Raw genomic sequence first — 20,880 nt, 5'->3', positions numbered from 1 at the left:
GGAAAGTTGAGGGACTAGAACATGGACAAGTCTGGGGGAAAGGACCTTGAGGTTAATTACAACTAGGCCTTGCTTTCTTTAAGGTTATCCAGTGCAGGGCTTTGATCATAGAGTGGATTTTCAAACATTGGAGCAAGAAGAGGCTCCCAGCTCTCACCAAAGCCCTGGGGAGTGAGTGACTTGTTCAGGAGGTAGGTATAGCTTGGGGCTACACCTAGTTTTCTTTACCTTTGCAACAGACTAGAGAATTTGGTTCTTAAGTGATATTATCTAAAATTAGGAAAGGAAATCTCTTTCACTTAGCAGAGGTAAAATATTGACAATGCTGTAGAGGGGATGCCTATAAATAGGCCTTCTATAATGGAAAAGGAGCAATTAAAGAAGACACAAAACCTTCGATTGCTGTTTGTAGAAGTCACATACAGGGCTACCTGTGAAAGGCTTCACCTGTTTGAGGATTATAAATAACACTTGAAGAAACAAAACATCTGAGGAGACAAGAGCAGACAGGATGAGTCTGTTCCTAAATTTTATTGCCAAGCACCAAATGAAGCCTCTGGTGTTTATTTGGGAATGCTACTGTTTGGAGGCATATCCAAAGTTCTGCTAGCCTCACTGCCTCCTTACATTCAGGTGCTCAGTTTACCTTGAAATCCCTAAAGAGCAGCCACTGAACTCAGGAGCAGATCAGAACCCTCTCTAATTCCTTCACACTTGGAACCCACCCCTTGGTAAAGGTTTTGGGTTTGCTGAGAGTACAGTATCTCATGGTGGTCCCCTGTCCCAATATGGGTTGGGGATTAAGATAATCCCATGAATTGAAATCCCGACTCTCCCACTTCATAGCTGTGAACTGGGGCAAGCTTTTAACTTCCCTGGGCCTCTCTAGATACGCTGAATCAAAATCTACCCCCTCCTTCTTCCTTCTGAGTCCTTATATTATTCGGCATGGCAATGAACCCAATTAAAAAACTACATTTCCCAACTTCCCATGCCAGTAGGGATGGTCAATGAGTTCCAAGTAGAAGTTGCTTTGGGCTTCCAGGAACACTGGAAGGTGGGAAATATGCTCTTTTTGATTTCTCCCATTTTGCATTTTAGATACGAAATGTAGATGTGGTGGATTGAGCTACAGCATCCATTTTGGGACCATGAGGGAAAGCCCAAGGGCATTGCAAAGACATGGGCTTTTTTGGAGTGCTGAGTTCTATTAATACCTGCAGACTTCTTGTTATATGAAAGAAAATTAACCCTTATATGTTTTCTGCTCGTTCCTGGTACTCAACCTCAGATTCTGCATCTGCAAAATGAGCATCATAGTACTCACCTTCTAGGGTCATTCTAAGGATTCAGTGATAGTGCGTACACAGTACTTACCATTGTCACTGGCAGCTGCTACTTTTCTTTTTAAATGACTGTTACCATTATCAGATATAGGGATGTGTATTAATTAGCTAGGGTTGTCATAACAAAGTACCACAAACTGGGAGGCTCAGATCACGGACATTTACTGTCTCAGAGTTCTGGAGGCTGGAAGTCTGAGGTCAAGGTGTCAGCAGGGTTAATTCCTTCTGAAACTGGAAGGGATGGATCTGTCCAAGTTTCTTTTCTTTGGCTTGTGGATGGCCGTCTTCTCCCTGCGTCACTTTGTGTCATCTTCCCTCTACTCATGTCCCTGTGTTCATATTTTCTCTTTTCAAGAACATCAGCCATATTCGATTAGGGTCCAACCTAATACCTCATTTTAACTTAATTACCTCTGTAAGGACCCTATATCTAAGTAAGATCACATTCTGAGGTACTGGATGGGGAGTAGGACTTCAACATACCTTTTTTAGCGGGAGTATACGATCCGACCCGTAACAGTACATACGTAACATTATCAGTCAAACTTTAGTTTCTCACCCTTTTTCTGATTACAGAAACTCTTTATAAAAAAACAAATACTTCTTAATGAAAATTGCTTGCCTCCCCCCCCAAAATTGTCCTGTTGTGTAAATGACTTTTAACTTACGTCTCTTATATTTTAATCCCATCAACCAAACCCAACTTCTAGAATCTAAGGGCTTGTAAAGGGACCATTTATATTTCCAGTTAGTTTTAGGGTGGTAATGATCAGCTCTTAGGACGCTCTTGGATTTGAGTATTCACTTGGGTGTGTTTCAAGCCCATGACTGGGAAATATAAGGGTCTTGTGTTTATTATTCCATACTCTTTGGAGTAGTATCGACATGGTCATAGTCATACATGTCATGGGATGTTTGGTGCTCTTGATGCATTTACTGGCCATTGGTGCCCTAAAGTGCAAGATAGGCTGCCTGGGGAAATTTAATGTGTCCAAGAACGCTCTTAAGCATTTCAGCCTCCAACATAAGCTCACTAAGGCGGGACTTGCTTAAGTCACATTCCGTGTATAAAAATTTTAAAATGCTGAAGACTACTGTTGCAGAACTTACTCCATTTAAACTTGAAATCCAGTGTTCCTACAGCTGCTTTCCTTTTCTATGCAAATATTTCAGGCATTGAGACCATTACCTCCTGAGCAAAGCAGAGTCATTTATGCATTAAATAAATAACTTTCCTGTCCCAACAGGTTTCTTTTTTTGGGAGATCACTTTTAGGTGACATTATGTGTTTGTAGGGGCTTGTCTTCAAATAAAAGGCATAATTGAAATGCAGCTGAATAGGAATCAAGAGTGTGATTCAAGTGTAAGGTAAAATTGATGGCATCTCTTATTGCTTCATAGATGAATTACGTTATGGCAGCTTTTTCCCGATAAAGCTTTTTTAAAACTAAAATGCATTATTCTAGTCGCTAATTGTCCATCCTGACAGCAGCAAAAAAGAAAGGCTGTGTTTTGCTTTTTGTTTCTTTTCCCTCCCTTAGCAATGATAGAAGTTGCTTATTGCTGGAAAATCTGTATTTGCCTGCTGGTATGCCATTAAAAAAGGGATTTGGTAGCTGAATTCCATTTTTTCTTTAATGCAAAACATAAGGGGTTGCATTTTCCATATTGGCAGAATGTGGAATGGGTAGGTGACTTGAATTTCGTCTTTTCCACTTTGTATTACCCTTCAAAACCCACGTACACCGAGGAATTGGAATATTCAAATGTGAGACAGAAAGATGACATTGCGGTTAGCACTGTCTGTATCCACCGAATCGTGAACCTTCTCAGAGTCATCGTCCCAGCCAGGGAAGTAAGAGCGTCGCCACTATTGCTGAACACATCCTGCTGCTAGGTGCCAAAATGGGGCAGATGCTCAACTTCCCAACAATGTCAGGAGTAAAGGCTGGTGAGGGAGAAGGCTGGTTGGCAGATTATTAGATGTATTTTACATTTGCCATCCAGTTTCATTTCCATAGGATATAGTCTTAGAAAAAGGAATAGTAACTCAAATCAAGATCAAGCTTCTGATCAAATGCTGGGGATACAGCCTGATGTAAAATGGGACACCTGGATGCAATCAGCAAAACCCACAATGAGGGGAATTCTACACTACAAATGATCCTGTTATATCCAATTTAGTATTGAACGGCTTAAAGAGGCAGAGAAAAACCTTTGGATTAAAAGAGACTTGAGAGACCTATCACCCAAATGCAGTGTGTGGACTTTGAATTTGAAGAAAATCAATGTTAAAAACACATTTTTTTTTTTTTAAGTAGGGAAATTTGAGTACTGGATGTTACCTGATTTATGGAATTATTGTTACTTTTAAGATTGACAACTTTTTGAAAGAGTCCTTATCTTTTAGTGACAGATGCTGAATTACTTATAAAGGAAATTATGATGTCTGGAACTTGCTTTAGGATAATTCTGTTGGAGTAGGGTGTGGTTTGGGGTAAAAAAATATAAAATTTGCCTGATATAATAATTGCTGAGGGTAAGGGAATGGTTATGTGGGGACTCTTCTATCTCTGAATGTTGTAAATACTCATAGTAGAAAGTTAAAACATGATGACTTACCTGTGTTTTATTCTTTATGATGGCTGCTGGCTTTATCAGGCCTACTTCTTTTTAAGTATTCGTGGGGTAATGAATATTTAAATATATAACCTTTTCACTTCAAAGTAATCTAAGTATAAATATGGTCACTAACTGCACAACCAAGTCTCGCAGAATTGACAGGTTTTATTTAATGACCCATTTTCCTTTATTTGAACTCAGCCCCGTGGAATAAAGGGAATGTTTTATTCATCAGACTGTTCACTTTTTTACATTTTGTAGGAATTAGCAGGTGTTTAATTATCAATGGGAGGATTCTTTATTTGCTGAATGCAGTAGAAAGTCATTAAAATAAGTTTAAAATATGAAAGAATCGAGTAGTGAGAGAACTTGGGGGGGAAATGAATAAATCTATTCTCTTGTGTCCTAGGTTTGTTAAGGTCAAGTGAGGTGTGGTTTAATGTTTTGCAGCTTCATTGTAAACCAAGCCAAAGGAAAATCTTTCTGCCCTTTGGTCAAACATTCCTGAGTGAAGGCAGCACTGGCTGACATGGAGGAATGCCAAGGCTTTTGGGTCATACCTTAGACCTTAAGTTTAGATAATTGAGATAAGCCAGGATTTATGGACAGACAGATATATCCCTAGTCTCAACATTAAGCCATTATTTCCATACTGCATTTTCTTTCATACTGTAAGTATATGTTGGCGTGCTGACTGTGGATTTAGCTGTGTGCTAGGCACTGGGGAATAAGACAAACAAGAATTAGATATATGTGGCTCTTTTGTTTAACTTTAACATAAATGTTTTCCCTCTTATCCTTCCCTTTACTTGTTATTTTTCTCTTTTTCTAGCAACATTGCCCTGTCAACTTCTTACCTATTTATTTATTTTTTCTTTTTTAATTATTTTTTTTGAGATGGAATCTCACTCTGTCGCCCGGGCTGGAGTGCAGTGGTGTGGTCTCGGCTCACTGCAGCCTCTTTCTCCTGGTTCAAGTGATTCTCCTGCCTCAGCCTCCCAGGTAGCTGGGACTACAGGTGTGCACCACCACACCCAGCTAATTTTTTTTTTTTTTTTTTTGTAGAGACAGGGTTTCACTATGTTGGCCAGGCTAGCCTTGAACTCCTGACTTCAGGTGATCTGCCTGCCTCGGCCTCCCAAAGTACTGGGATTACAGGCGTGAGCCACTGCACCCGGCCCTGTCAAATTCTAATGATATAATGTTGATAATGATGGTAAATTATTTGGATTTGGGGAAAAGGTGTGGTTAACGTGAAGCAGTTTAGAGGTGGGGTAAAGTAGGGGGAGGTGAACAGCTACCACTCATCCAGCTCTGACCCTGTGCCATACTGCTCATTTATTCATCCCCACACCCTGCAAGGGAAGAATCACCCCCTCTTCTACAAGGAAGGAAAGGAAACTGAGCTTGAGTAACTTGATCACAGTCTCACGGCTCATAAGCATCTTTGTTGGTAAACACCCAGGTCTGTTTAAAGCTGTGATTGTAAAAAACATGCCGCATATGTTCTCCAAGACGGTAGGTAATGTGGGCTGTTTTTCAATGAAACGTCTGCCATGCATTTTCACCATGATGTTGCTTTTTATTGATTTCATTTGGGAAGTTTAGGGGCCGGTAGGAGGGACTCTTAGGAAATAGAGGCATTTGTGCCCTCAAGCAGTTCACTCAAGGCACCTGCATGAACTTCCAGATGTCCTAAGTTAGATTTATTTATTTATTTATTTATTTTGAGACGGAGTCTTCGCTCTGTCATCCAGGCTGGAGTGCAATGGCGTGATTTCGGCTCACTGCAACCTCTGCCTCCTGGGTTCAAGTCATTCTCCTGCCTCAGCCTCCTGAGTAGCTGGCGCACAACACCATGCCTGGCTAATTTTCGTGTTTTTAGTAGAGATGAGATTTCACCGTGTTGGCCAGGCTGGTCTTGAAACTCCTGACCTTGTGATCTGCCTGCCTTGGCTTCCTAAAGTGCTGAGATTACAGGTGTAAACCACTGCACCCGGCCCCTAAGTTAGATTTATACCTCAAATATTTTCTGGGTAAAAGAGGGTCCTAGGAAGGACAGACAGACAGACACTGTTAGGTTTAATTGCTGTGAAATTACTTTCCTAGCTCTTTATCTGCACTGCTGCTTTGTTTTAACATCAAAGTTGAGAAAGTCTCCATGGTGTAGTAGAGAGAGATCTTTGAGAAGAAAGCTCCTTGCTAGCTGTGGGCATTGACAGGAAGGCACTCTCTTCCTAAACCTTATAGCTGATACTGCTTTTACGGTCTCAGGTAAGAAGGAGAAAAAAGGGGTAAATGTTTACTGTAGATTCTTTAGAAGGCATGTGGCATTTGTGAAGTCATAATAAAAGATAGATCCAGTGGATCTCCTACAGGCTGTCTGATTTTTTTTTTTTTATTATACTTTACGTTCTAGGGTACATGTGCATAACGTGCAGGTTTGTTACATATGTATACTTATGCCATGTTGGTGTGCTGCACCCATCAACTTGTCAGCACCCATCAATTCATCATTTATATCATGTATAACTCCCCAGTGCAATCCCTCCCTCCTCCCCCCTCCCCATGATAGGCCCCAGTGTGTGATGTTCCCCTTCCCGAGTCCAAGTGATCTCATTGTTCAGTTCCCACCTATGAGTGAGAACATGCGGTGTTTGGTTTTCTGTTCTTGTGATAGTTTGCTAAGAATGATGGTTTCCAGCTGCATCCATGTCCCTACAAAGGACGCAAACTCATCCTTTTTTATGGCTGCATAGTATTCCATGGTGTATATGTGCCACATTTTCTTAATCCAGTCTGTCACAGATGGACATTTGGGTTGATTCCAAGTCTATGTTATCAGGCTGTCTATGTTAACCAGTGTTGTAAGGGTAACATGTCTTCAGCTTTAGGCTCTTTTTCAAGGGCCTGTCTGTCAAACTGATGGGCCACCATGCCAGAAATGAAGTCTGATGTTAAAAATGTTTGTTCAACAGAAGGTGGATGGAGAGCAGCATTTTCAAGTAATGGACAATAAACCATAGAATTGGAGAAGTTACTCAAATTTTGATAATGTGCCCAAAGACCCTGGACATGGCCTTATGACTGAGACATGCATTTAAGTGGTGTTTCTTGGCCTTAGGATGCTAGGAATTGGTTGGCTGGATGTGTGCTTTAAATAGATATTATTGGTTCAAAATAAAATGATGGGGTACGAACTGTAAATGCCTCCTAGACCATATTCTGAGTCTTTTTATGGAGTTGTAGATAGAGCAGATTTTGAGATAGGTATTCATTAAGAGATATTGTCATGAAATTCCTTCTCATGGAATTGACTTGAGCTAACTTGCATAATGTTAACAAATTCCACTATTCTGGCTTTCCACCTTCCTGTATGAATATGGAAGTTACATAGAAATAAAACATTTAAGTTTTCTTAGTGTTTTAAGCACTAAACTGTAACATATCTGTTAATACTTTAGTGTTGTGTGCTTTCCTATTAATATGGCTTTTTCCCAAGTAAAAGATGTTTTTTCCTGTCATCCTCCCTGATCAGGGAAAAGAAAACAGTTTCTGTTTCTTTGGAGAGCTCTTTAGGGGATCTTTAAAGATTGACTCAACTTAAGGAATTTTTCAGTTGAACTGACATTCATTGCAACGTGTTTGTGGTTTAGCATAGTTCAAAGTATTTATCATCTCAAGTCTCTTTTACCACAAAAGAAATAAATATTCGCACACTTGCCCCAAAGTGCTATAGTGATTGTCAGCTACTTAAAAAATGTATTTTTAGCCAGGTGCGGTGGCTCACGCCTGTAATGCCAACACTTTGGGAGGCCAACGTGGGCGGTTCATGAGGTCAGGAGTTCGAGACCAGCCTGGCCAATGTGGTGAAACCCCATCTGTAATAAAATACAAAAATTAGCCGGATGTGGTGGCACGCGCCTGTAGTCCCAGCTGCTCGGGAGACTGAGACAGAAGAATTGCTTGAACCTGGGAGGCAGAGGTTGCAGTGAGCCAAGATCGGGTGACTGCAATCCATCCTGGGCGACAGAGCAAGACTCTGTCTCAAAAATATATATATATATTTTTAAGATAAATGAAAATTCAAATCTTCAGACTATTGGAAGCAGGTAATTGTTATTGTAAGTGAGGAAGCAGGGCTGACCATTAAAGTTTTTTACTACTATCTTGAAATTGTATGGTAAGATAAAAAAAAAAATGGGTAGCAACCTTTGGCCAGGTGTAAAAATTTCTACCAGATTTGTTAAATTAGTATGGTAGTCTGCCCTTATCTGCAGTTTTGCTTTCTGTGGTTTCAGTTATCTGCAGTTGACTGCATTCTGAAAATAGGTGAATATAGTATGATAGTATATTTTGAGAGACACCAAGACTATATTCACATAACTTTTATTACTGTTCGCTGCTATACCTGTTCCATCTTAGTAGTTACTGTTAGTCTCTTACTGTGCCTACTTTATAAATGAAACTTTATCATGGATATAGTTGTATAGAAAAACCACGGTGTATATAGAACTCAGTTCCATCCAGGGTTTCAGGCATCCACTAGGGGTCTCAGAATGTATCCCCCTCGGATAAGGAGTGGGTCTGCTATATATTATTTTCTAAAAACTGCATTTGTTATATACAAGTCCATGTTGCCAAAGTTTTTAAGCTCTGCATTTTCAAAAGTAGTTTAAATACTATAAAAGTGCTTATTCTACTCAATTGTTAGGGAGACTATTTCTGGATCAGTAAGAGAAAAGGCAAATTGCAAGTACATGAAACGTTTCCCCTTGTTTTTTTTTTTTTTTTTTTTTTTTTGTGATGTAGGCACTGGAGGTACAGATATGAACAAGATGTGGAACCTCCCTTCAAGGAATTTATAATCCAGTGACAAAGAGGGAAACGTAAATAATCAATTGCAGTAAAATGATGCAGATGCTCTGATTGTAGCCTGGATTGGAGGCAGTGGGAACCACACATAGGGAGTGATCAGTTCCGCAAAGATGAGATTTGGGTCAAGAATCTATAGTCAGCTGGGTGCCATGGCTCACCCCTATAATCCTAACACTTTGGGAGGCTGAGTTGGGCAGATTGCTGGAGCCCGGGAGTTCAAGACCAGCCTGGGCAACATAGCTAAACTTCATCTGTACAAAAATACCAAAAGAATTAGCTGGGCATGGTGGCGTGCGTCTCTAGTCCTAGCTACTTTGCAGGCTGAGGCAGGAGGATCACCTGAGCCTGAGTAGGTCAAGGCTGCAGTGAACCATGATTGTGCCATTGCACTCCAGTCTGGGCGACAGAGTGAGACCCTGTTACACACACACACACACACACACACACGAATCTGTAGTCTAGAGGAAGGTATAAGGCACATAGTTAATGCTTATAATTGATAGGAAGTGATGAATATGAAAGGAGGATGACAGATAAAGTGCTCTTTGTTTCTAGAGAAATAAATCACTTCTGTTTGTTCTAGGATATTAGGGAAGGCGTCAGTGAGGAGGATGATAATTTTGCTATATGTTCAGCAGTCATTTGCAGATGAGATCAGGCACGTTCAGGGTGGCATGGCCATAGACACAGCAGCCATTGTCAATTTGCAAAGAGCTTTCAAGTACATCATCTGCTAGTTATTTGGAAACCCTAGGAGGCAGTTGTGATAATTTAGATAAGGACCCAGAGAGGTAGGGCAACATACCAAGGGCCACCCAGCAAGTCATGATGTAAGCATGTGGTTAAGTTGAGCATTTCTGACCAATTATTTCACAAAAAACTAGAGTCATTACATCACTTTCCTTCATCCCCTTCATCCTCTTCATCCCCCTCCCCTCCCTGCCCGTGGCATCACATTACATGTAGGGTAAAGCTTTCACTCTGGACAATGTTCTGCAAGATTCCACATGATCCAGTTTCTGCTTTCCTCCAGGACTAGCCCTCTTGCTTACCTTGCATACCAGCTGTTGCCAGAATTTATGAAACTTGTTTCCACCCCAGGGTTCTTACACATGCTGTTCCAGTTACATAGAAAGAGTCATCCCCACCATCCTTCTTGATTGGGCACATTGTTAGAATGTCACCTCCTCAGGGAGACTTCCCTGATCTTTGTATCTAAAGCACATCCCATCCTTCCATGAGTTTGCATCTCACTTCTCTGTTTTATGTTTGTTATGGCACTTAGCACTATCAGAAGTTGTCCTTATTGTTCATTTGTGTGTTGTCTTGTATTCCCAACTGGAGTGTGAGTTTCATGATGGGAGTGGCAGGGATTCTTTGTTCACTGCTGTTTCCCCCAGTACTTGAAATATAGGAAGTACTTGGTAAGCATTTGTTAATCAAATAAATGAGTCTGTAGTGGCTTGGGGTACAATGACAAGTAGTTTTCCAAGAGCCAGAAATGAAAGTCATTGGGATGAGTTATAGATGCAGCTTATAGATTGGAAATTTGGAATTTATTTGGGACTAAATTATGTGAAACACAGCTTTGTTTCATTTTTGGATTGTTCATTGCTAATGTATAAAAATACGGTTTTTTTTTGTATATTTATCTTGTATCTTACAACATGGATGAACTCCTTTATGATCTCTGATAGTATTTTTTGTGGATTCCTTAAGATTTTCTGTATACAAGATTATGTCATTTGAAAATAGAGATAGTTTTACTTCTTCTTTTCCAATCGGGATGCCTTTTATTTCTTTTCTTGCCTAATTGCTCTGGCTAGAACCTCAGTGTAGAAGTGAGGTGGCCTCCAGAATAGAAGTGGTGAGATCTGACATCCTTATCTTGTACATTATCTTAGGAGGAAAAATAAATAATCTTTTACTATTGAGTATGATGTTAGCTGTGAGTTTTTAATAGATGCCCTTTTCGGGTTGAGGAAGTTCTCTGTTATTCCTAGTTAAGTAGTTTTTTTTTTTTTTTTTTTTTTTTTTTTTTTTTTTTGGTGATGGTGTTTTTAAGAAAGGGTCTCACTCTGTCACCCAGGCTGGAGTGCAGTGGTGTGATCTCAGCTCACTGCTACCTCCACGTCCTGGGTTCAAGCAATTCTTATGCCTCAGCCTCCCAAGTAGCTGGAATTACAGTCGTGTGCCACCACGTGCACCATATGATCTATATACATAAATTTCTTACTGAAGCAAAAATACCTAAAGTGCCAGTATTACAGGTGTGAGCCACCATACCTCTGTGTGTTTTTTTTTTTTTTGAAATAGTCTCGTACTGTCACCCGGCTGGAGTGCAGTAGTGCGATCTCAGCTCACTGCAGCCTCCACCTCCCAGGTTCAAGTGATTCTTCTTGCCTTAACCTCCCAGGTAGCTGGGATTACAGGTACCCACCACCACCCCCGGCTAATTTTTTTGTATTTTTAGTAGAGACGGGGTTTCACTATGTTAGCCAGGCTGGTCTTGAACTCCTGACCTTGTGATCTGCCGCTTTGACCTCCCAAAGTGTTGGGATTACAGGCATAAGCCACCGTGCCCAGCACTGTGTTTTTTGTTTTTTAAACCATGAAGTTGTGTTGGATTTTATAAATTCTTTTTCTGTGGAAATCTAAACTTTTAGGCTAGAGTTCTTTTTAAAGCAGATAGCAGGACAAAACTTCTTGACCACTACTCAGCAGAGGTTTGAAAGTTTCCCCTCTTCTCCTGTGAGGTCACTAAGCATTTGTTGCAGAGTTAACTGAGGAGAATGCCTGTGCTTATCCTCTGGGAACAACTGTAATGATGGGATGTTTCTCTATAAGTCAGAGAAATAAACTGCTGGAATGTGATGCCATATCTGATATGCTGTGTTTGTTTTGCCAGTGTAATACTGTCACAACACTGTTGAGTGAGCTGATTTCAAGCTGTTGATATAGTTCAGACCTTGGCAGTTCTCTAATCTCCTTGACACTTTAGTGTTTGATTGCATTCGTTTGCCCTGCAAATAGTCGACAGTGTAAGTGATCTCAAAGTGAGAATATATCTAAAGTCTGTATTTGTAATAGACAAGGTTTGAAGGAGAGCTGAGACCTTGTAAAATTCACATACGGACTTCCTGAGCATGCAATAAAGACTTAACTTCTGCTTGATGGAGCCTGTCAGACAGCCATATTACAGGCATGATTTGGTTGCATGGGACTTCTATTCTTAACATTAAAATACAATCCAATAAAATGAGTTGGCAAAAATCAAGCTGTCATGGATGCTAAAAATCTTGTTCCAATGAAATGCTATGAGAAGGGCTTATAATTATGTTGTTTAGTTTTTACCAATTACCTTATAAAGTATTAATTTATATATATATTATATGTATAAATGATTATTATTAGAGACAGAGTCTCACTCTATCACCCAGGTTGGAGTGCAGTGGCATGATCTCAGCTCACTGCAACCTTGGCCTCCCAGGTTTAGCCTCCCATCTCAGCCTCCTGAGTAGCTGGTACTACAGGCATGCGCCACCACACCCAGCTAATTTTTGTGTTTTTTTGTAGAGATGGGTTTTCACCATGTTACCTAGGCTGGTTTCAAACTCTTGAGCTCAAGCAATCTGCCCTCTTTGGCCTCCCAAAGTGCTGGGATTACACATGTGAACCACTGCACTTAGCCTATATTATTAATACTACTATTATTATTATTGACTTCATTTTACAAAACAGAAAACTTGAGTCTTAAGCTGATTGCTTCCCTAAGGCTAAGGTGGCCTATGGATTTGATTCCAGGTAGCCTATCTCCACATTTTGTACTCTTGAACATATTCTAATTTATTTACTAATTCCTCAGTCACTTAAATGTCATCCATGACAAATGTTAGAGTTTTGGTATCTCAGAGATGGTTCCTTAGAGCTCTCAGCCCTAAATAGAAATACATCTTTTTGATAGTATATTTTACTTTATTTTCCAAATCCCAAGAATCTGTGAAATTAGTAGTGTTCTTGACCAACAGTTAGATAGCCTCTGCTTGAATGCTTCTAATACTTGAGAGCTCACTACTTCATGGTGACAACGTTTTTGATTCTTACATAAATGCTTCCTAACTTTGAGCCATCCTGAAGGTCAGTTTAGCGTTCCTATCATCTAAAGTACTGTATATTCCTGTCTGAAAACACACAGACAACTAAATGCTCCAGTTGCTTTTTTTCCTTTTTGGTAACAGCTTTATTGAGATAGAATTCATATAGTATACAATTCACTCATTTAAAGTATTCTGCATATTTTCAAAGAGTTGTATAATGATCTTATTTTAGAACATTTTTATTATACCCCAAAGAAACCTTATACCCATTGGCAGTTACCTATTTTCGTTGAACACCTCGAACCGTAAGCATCTACTAATTACTATCTGATTTTATAAATTTGCCTATTCTGGACATTTCATTTAATAGGTGGTCTTTTGTGTCTGACTTCTTTCACTTGGCAAAATATTTTCGAGGTTCATCTATCTTGTTGTATTAGTTTTTTTTTTTTTTTTTGAGATAGTCTCATTCTGTTGCTTAGGCTGGAGTGCAGTGGCGCAATCTTGGCTAACTGCAACCTCTGCCTCCCGGATTCAAGCAATTCTCCTGCCTTAGCCTCCTGAGTAGCTGGGATTATAGGCATGCGCCACCACGCCCGGCTAATTTTTGTATTTTAGTAGAGAGGGGATTTCACCATGTTGGTCAGGCTGGTCTCAAACTCCTGACCTTTTGATCCACCCGCCTCGGACTCCCAAAGTGCTGGGATTACAGGTGTGAGCCACTGCGCCCAGCGTATCAGTACTTTTTTTGTTGTATTTTTAGTAGAGACCAAGTTTCGCCATGTTGGTCAGGCTGATCTCAAACTCCTGGCCTCAAGTGATCTGCCTGCCTTGGCCTTCCAAAGTGCTGGGATTACAGGCGTGAGCTACTGCGCCCAGCCTTGTTGTATCAGTACTTCATTTCTTTTACGGACAAATAAAAGTCCACTGTATGGATACACCACATTTTGTTTATATACTCATTTCTTTATGGGTATTTGGGTAGTTTCCACTTTTGACTATTATGAGTAGTGCTGGTCTAAACATTTGGTCTTATAAAAACCAAAATGCTTTTTTTTGGTATGAAACGCTGCTCTTTCTGCTCCTGCACTGTAGTGATGTTTTGGTTAATCTGAGTGTAGTATTTTACTTTGTAAAATCTCATACTGTTGCTATTAGTCTGGTTCCGCCTTGCTGGAAGTTTGAAATTTTGATTCTTTGATTGATCATATGATTTGTTCATTTCAACCTTGGGTATTATGCCAGTTGGTTAAATCTCCATTCTCCGTCCTCATCCATATCAGTGATCAATATACTGATTGCTGAGTGGGGTGGCCTCTCTGCCACATAGCTTATTACTGTGGAGGAAGAAGAGGCTTCTCTTAGCCATTGTTCTGTGTGGAATTGGCGGACTAACACATTTTTATATTCATATGCAATATTTTCAATTCTAAACATCCTTATGTTTGTACCGGAACTAAGATGTCCTGGCATTATGGGATTATTCATGTCACTTGCTTATCTCTGGTCAGGTAGTTGTTTCAACCAGCAGCTCAGACCAGAATTTGAACTCTGGCTCTTGTCCTACTTATTATCAGAATGACCTTGGACAAGTGACTTGAAGGTTAACTTGGGTAATTTTCTTATCTGGATAGTGCGGATAGTAGAAGGACTTAACCTCACAAAGTTTTTGAGAGGACTAAGTGAAGCAGTCCACATAACGCATTCATCATGTGCTGGGCACGTTGGTAAGGGCTGGATTTCAAGGATGAAAACAGAGGCCAGAGAACTTTCTGTGGCTTTCTGAATGTCAAAACTGAGACTGTGCAGATCAAGCAGAACACTTTCTGTTCCTTCCGAGCCGTGTTCCCTTCAGGTTTCAGTTTCAGAAGGAAGCGAAGTTGTTTGTGATGCCGGCGGAGCACACACCTGCGGAACTTTAGACTTCTTAGGAGTCGACTGGGGTTGCTTCTCATTGCTTCCACGCCTCCGTCCTCACCAGTGTTGCCAACTGTGGATTTGTGTGTGTGTGTTTATCGCTGTTGGCCATGCACCACAAACAGAGATACCAGTCACATTTAAACCCTGCTGCCCAGGAAACGCCTGCCTACAAACCCAGCCCAGCCATTTGAGAACCTCACCGACCAAGTGAGTGATATGTTGAGAGATGAGGATAGCCATCTTACCATTCACGTCTGTGAATTATTATTTATTCAGACTGGAATAATCTCGTTAAGAGAACTGTGTGTAATCTTAGCATGATAATCGGATTCCACTTGTCACTTGGAACTGTGACTCAGTCTTGGAATTTTAAGGACGTCATTACAAAAAAAATTCTTTGTTACCTTTTAAAAAGGAGTTTGTTGTCCTTAGATTTGTTAACGCTTCAACCCCTGTTTTCCAAGTCGTGGTACAAAGTTATTATTTGCAGGTATTCACAAGGGTCTTATAAAAACCAAAAGTCTTATTGCTAATTCTCTTCAGATGCTGATATTGAAATGACACTGATTTTTTTTGTTTTGGTATTTAAGAGCACCCACTAGAAGGATATTTAATATTTGTATATAGTTATTTTTTTTTCTGTTATATTAAGCAGAATTTCCGGACTTTGCTGTAGAGCAGTATCTCTCCATTTAAGTAATATGTAGACCCCTTATCAAAGGGGAAAGCACCTTGCAAGAACCCTGTGAATTGTTCCAAACCCAACAAACATAAAGTGAACCTAAGGTTTTACATGCAAGTCTCTTTTGATTGCCAGTTATCCGGGTTCTTGCCTGGCTTGTTCATAAATGGAAATATTTTTAGATTATCATAGAATTTAAAAAAAAATGTGAATTTTTTGACTCCTGGGAATACCCTGGTAGACTTCTAACACCATTTTAAGAAACCCTTGCCCAGAGATGAACCCCAGTAGAAAATGAAGGCTCTGATGGTTTCCAGGAGGTAGGAGGCTGTACATTCATGAAACTTGGGATCAGACTACAGATCGTGATTTTTTTCTTCTTGGATTTTGTAAAGTAGAGGAGGTTGCAAAATTGCAGGGTCATTTTAAGAAAATTGTGTGTGTGTGTGTGTGTGTGTGTCTGTGTGCATGTAATTCAAATATATATTTGATTCATCAACTGCAAATACCAGGTGTGCTGATACGCAGCTGAGGTCCTCTGTTCCTTTAGCACCTGATAATTGTGTTCTGCCTTCCCTGCATTCTTGTCTTGCCTCATCTGCCTTGAGCTGTACACAGTTGCTTTGTTACTTTATGACAAAGGTGGGTACCTGCCTGGTTTAATTTGTGACTCCTGGAGGAGGCGGTGACCCCTGAACTTTGTTACATGCACAAGGTCTTGCATGTGAGGTGAGGTAACTGTATTCACTTCCTGGGGTGCACAACACATTACTACAAACAGACTAGCTTCAGACTGTGGAAATTTATTCTCGCCCAGTGATGGAGACCTGAAGCTAGGAATCACATTGTAGGCAGGGCCTTGCCCTCTGGTGGCTCTAAAGCTGAATGTGTTAATTGCCCCTTCCAGCTTCTGGTGGCTCTCGGCATTCCTTGACTTGTGGCTCCATCTCTTTCTCCATGGTCCCACGACCTCTTCCTCTTCTGCCTGTCAGATGTCCCTTGGCTATACTCTCTTGTAAGGAAACTTGTCATTGGATTTAGGGCTTACCTGGATAATCCAGGATAAACTCCTCTCAAAACCCTTAACTTAATCACATCTCTTCTCATATAAGGTAATAGAGTTGGCCCTCTGTATCTGTGGGTTCTACATTCGTGGATTCAACCCGCTTTGGACTGAAAATATGCCAGAAGTATGGCTCACACCTGTAATCCCAGCACTTTGGGAGGCCAAGGCAGGCGGATCACAAGGTCAAGAGATCGAGACGATACTGGCTAACATGGTGAAACCCCGTCTCTACTAAAAAAAAAAAAAAAAAAAAAAAAAATTAGCTGGGCGTGATGGCGGGCACCTGTAGTCCTAGCTACTCAGGAGGCTGAGGCAGGAGAATGGCGTGAACCCCAGAGGCAGAGCTTGCAGTGAGCTGAGATCGCACCACTGCACTCCAGCCTGGGAGACAGAGTGAGACTTGTCTTAAAAATAAATAAATAAATAAAAAAATAAAAAACGCCATGAGTAAAAACAATAAAAAAATACAATATAGCAATAAAGATGAAAAAAAGTAGTATAACAATTTACATACATTTACATTGTATTAGGAATTATAAGTAATCTAGAGATGATTTAAAGTATACAGGAGGATATGCATAGCTTATATGCAAATACTATGCCATTTTATATCAGGGGCTTGAACATCTGGGGATTTAGGTAATCTGTAGGGTTCCTGGAATCAATTCAGACTGAAGTATTACTGGAAAAGGGTCCAGATCCAGACCCCAAGAGGAGGGTTCTTGGATCTCATGCAAGAAAGAATTCAGGGCAAGTCCATAGAGTAAAGTGAAAGCAAGTTTATTAGGAAAGTGAAGGAATAAAAGAATGTCTACTCCATAGACCAGGCCCGAGGACTGCTGGTTGCCCATTTTTATGGTTATTTCTTGATGATATGCTAAACAAAGGGGGCGTTATTCATGCCTCCCTGCCTCCCCCTTTTAGACCATATAGGGTTAACTTCCTGATGTTGCCATGGCATTTGTAAACTGTCATGGTGCTGGTGGGAGTGTAGCAGTGAGGACGACCAGAGGACACTCTCATTACCATCTTGGTTTTGGTGGGTTTTGGCCAGCTTCTTTACTGCAATCTGTTTTATGAGCAAGGTCTTTATGACCTGTGTCTCGTGCTGACCTCCTAACTCATCCTGTGACTTAGAATGCCTGTCTGGGAATGCAGCCCCAGTAGGTTCAGCCTTATTTTACCAGCTCCTATTCAAGATAGAATTGCTCTGGTTCAAATGTCTCTCACAGAAGGACAACTGTGTTTACCCTTTTACCATATAAGGTGATACCCACAGATTCCTAGGTGTTTTATTCTGTGTGAGATTTATCTTTTTTGTGGGGGAGTGAAGGGGTTACTATTTAGCCCATTTCTGTAACCTAAACCGTTAGATTGCTGCTAGTTGGCAAAAGCATAAATATAGAATGCTGGACACTTCTGGAGCAGAAGAATATTTTCCACTTGCAAGAACTGCCACTTTTCTTTCTAGGGAAGTGGGTGATATGTTGGGCTTGTTTGCATTGGTCTATTTTTTGTCTTTATTTTTGTTGATTACCCTCATTATTTATTTTAAAAATAATTTCAACTTTTATTTTAGATTTATGGAGTACGTGTGCAAATTTCTTAACTGGATATATTACATTATGCTGAGGTTTGGGATATGAATGATCCCATCACCTAGCTAGTGAGCATAGTACCCCACAACTTTTCAGCCCTTGTCCCTGTCCCTCTCTCTCTACTCCAGTAGTTGCCAGTATCAGTCGTTGCCATTTTTACGTCCATGAGTACTCAATGTTTAGCTCCCACTTACAAGTGAGAACACACAGTATGTGGTAGTCTGTTCCTGTGTTAATTTGCTTAGGATCATGTCCTCTAGCTGCATCTGTGTTGCTGCAAAAGGACATGATTTTGTTACTTTTTTTTTATGGCTGCATAGTATTCTATGGTGTATGTGCATCACATTTTCTGTAAATCGCCACTCATGAGCACCTAGATTGATTCCATGTCTTCGCTACTGTGAATAGTACTGTGATGAACATACGAGTGCATGAGTCTTTTTGGTAGAACAATTGGATATATACCTAGTAATGGGATTGCTGGATTGAGTGGTAGTTCTGTTTTAAGTTCTTTGTGACATCTCCAAATTGCTTTCTGCAGTGGCCGAAGTACCTTCTCACCAACAGTATATAAACATTCCCTTTTCTTTGCCAACATCTTTCATTTTTTGACTTTTTAATAATAGCCATTGTGACTGGTGTGAGATGGTATCTCGTTGTGGTTTTGATTTGCATTCCTCTGTTGATCAGTGATGTGGAGCATTTTTTCATATGTATGTTAACTGCTCATATGTCTGTTCATGTGTTTTGCCCACTTTTATTTTATTTTATTTTATTTTATTTTTTTGAGATGGAGTCTCACTCTCACCCAGGCTAGAGTGCAGTGGCAGGATCTCAGCTCACTGCAACCTGCATCTCTGAGGTTCAAGCAGTTCTCCTGCTTCAGCCTCCCAAGTAACTGGGATTACAGGTGCAAGCTACCACGCCCAGCTACTTGTTTTGTATTTTAGTAGAGATGGGGTTTCACTGTGTAGCCAAGGCTGGTCTTGACCTCCTGAGCTCCGGCAGTCCACCTGCCTCAGCCTCCCAAAGTGTTAGGATTACAGGTGTGAGCCACCGGGCCTGGCTTTTTTGTTTGTTTGTTTTTTTAAGACAGAGTCTCAGTCTATCACCGAGGTTGGAGCTGGAGTGCAGTGGCATGATCTCGGCTCACTGCAGCCTCTGCCTCCTGGGTTCAAGCCATCTTCCCATCTTCCCACCTCAGCCTCCCAGGTAGCTGGGACTACAGGCACACGCCAGCCACCATGCCTGGCGAGTGTTTTTTTTTTTTTTTTGGTAGAGGGATTTCCCCATGTTAAACAGGCTAGTCTTGAACTCCTAGCCTCAAGTGATCTGCCTGCCTTGACCTCCCAAAGTGCTGGGATTACAGGCGTGAGCCACTGTGCCCGGCTTTGCCCTACCTAGTTTTTAATAAGGTTGTTTCTTGCTTGTTCAGTTGTTTAAGTTCCTTATAGATTCTGGATATTAGATCTTGGTCAGATGCATATTTGCAAATATTGTCTCCCATTCTGAAGGTTGTCTGTTTACTCTGTTGATATTTTCTTTTGCTGTGCAAAGCTCTTTATTTTAATTAGGTCCAGATGCCTGTATTTGTTTTTATTGCAATTGTTTTTGAGGACTTAGTCATAAATTCTTTTCCAAGGCTGACGTTTATAATGGTGTTTCCTAGGTTTTCTTCTAGGATGCTTACAGTTTGTGATCTTACATTTAACTCTTTAGTCCATCTTTTTATATGCGGTAAAAGGTAGGGGTTCACTTTCATTCCTCTGCATATGGCTAGCCAGTTATCCCAGTATCATTAATTGAATAGGGAATCCTTTCTCCATTGCTTATTTTTGTGGACTTTGTTGAAGATCAGATGACTGTCAATGTATGGCTTTATTTCTGGGTTCTCTATTCTGTTCTATTGGTGTATGTGTTGGTTTTTGTAATAATACCATGCTGTTTTCGTCACTGTTGCCTTATAGTATAGTTTAAAATTAAGTAATGTGATGCATCCAACTGTGTTCTTTTTGCTTAAGATTGCTTTGGCTATTCGGGCTCTTTCTTGGTTCCATGTGAATTTTTTTTTTTTTAATTTGCAAAAAATGACATTGGTAGTTTGATAGGAATAGTGTTGAATCTTTACATTGTTTTGGGCAGTATGGATATTGTAATGATCTTGATTCTTCCAGTCCCTGAGCATGGGAGGTTTTTCCATTTGTTTGTGTCATTTGTGATTTTTTTTCAGCAGTATTGTGTACTTCTTGTAGCAATCTTTCACCTGCTTGATTAGATGTATTCCTAGGTATTTTATTTTTTGTGGCTATTGTAAATGTGATTGTGTTCTTGATTTGGCTCTCAGCTTGAACATTATTGTTGTATAGAAATGCTACTGGTTTTTGTAAATTAATTTTGTATCTTGAAACTTTACTGAAGTTGTTGATCAGTTCCAGGAGCGTTTTGGTGGAGTCTTTAGGGTTTTCTAGGTATAGAGTCATACCAGTGAAGAGAGATAGTTTGACTTCTTTTCCTATTTGGATGCCTTTTCTTTCTTTCTCTTGTTCTGGCTAGGACTTTCAGTACTATATTGAATAGGAGTGGTGAAAGTGGGTGTCCTTGTCTTTTCCCATTCTGTTTTCATTCAGTAAAACTCAGCACATACTAAGCATGGAGTGGGAGTGGTGTATAC

General features: G+C 40.3%; 1 protein-coding gene across 3 annotated transcripts in view; it reads left to right on the top strand.

Moving 5' to 3' along the window:
- PTPRG (protein tyrosine phosphatase receptor type G) overlaps positions 1 to 20,880 on the top strand; it is a 747,615-nt gene that overhangs the window by 61,549 nt on the left and 665,186 nt on the right. The window contains exon 1 of one of the 3 annotated variants that reach the window (XM_017854230.1): positions 14,854 to 15,070. The exons of the other annotated variants lie outside the window; for them this stretch is intronic. The gene's annotated coding sequence lies outside the window, so the exon portion shown is untranslated. Of the gene's footprint in view, positions 1 to 14,853; positions 15,071 to 20,880 lie in introns of those variants that run through there. 3 annotated transcript variants of the gene reach the window in all.

Source organism: Rhinopithecus bieti, unplaced genomic scaffold (genome assembly GCF_001698545.2).
Source record: "Rhinopithecus bieti isolate Rb0 unplaced genomic scaffold, ASM169854v2 scaffold_36004, whole genome shotgun sequence".
Lineage (NCBI taxonomy): Eukaryota > Metazoa > Chordata > Mammalia > Primates > Cercopithecidae > Rhinopithecus > Rhinopithecus bieti.
This window is presented reverse-complemented; position numbering and strand designations above follow the sequence as displayed.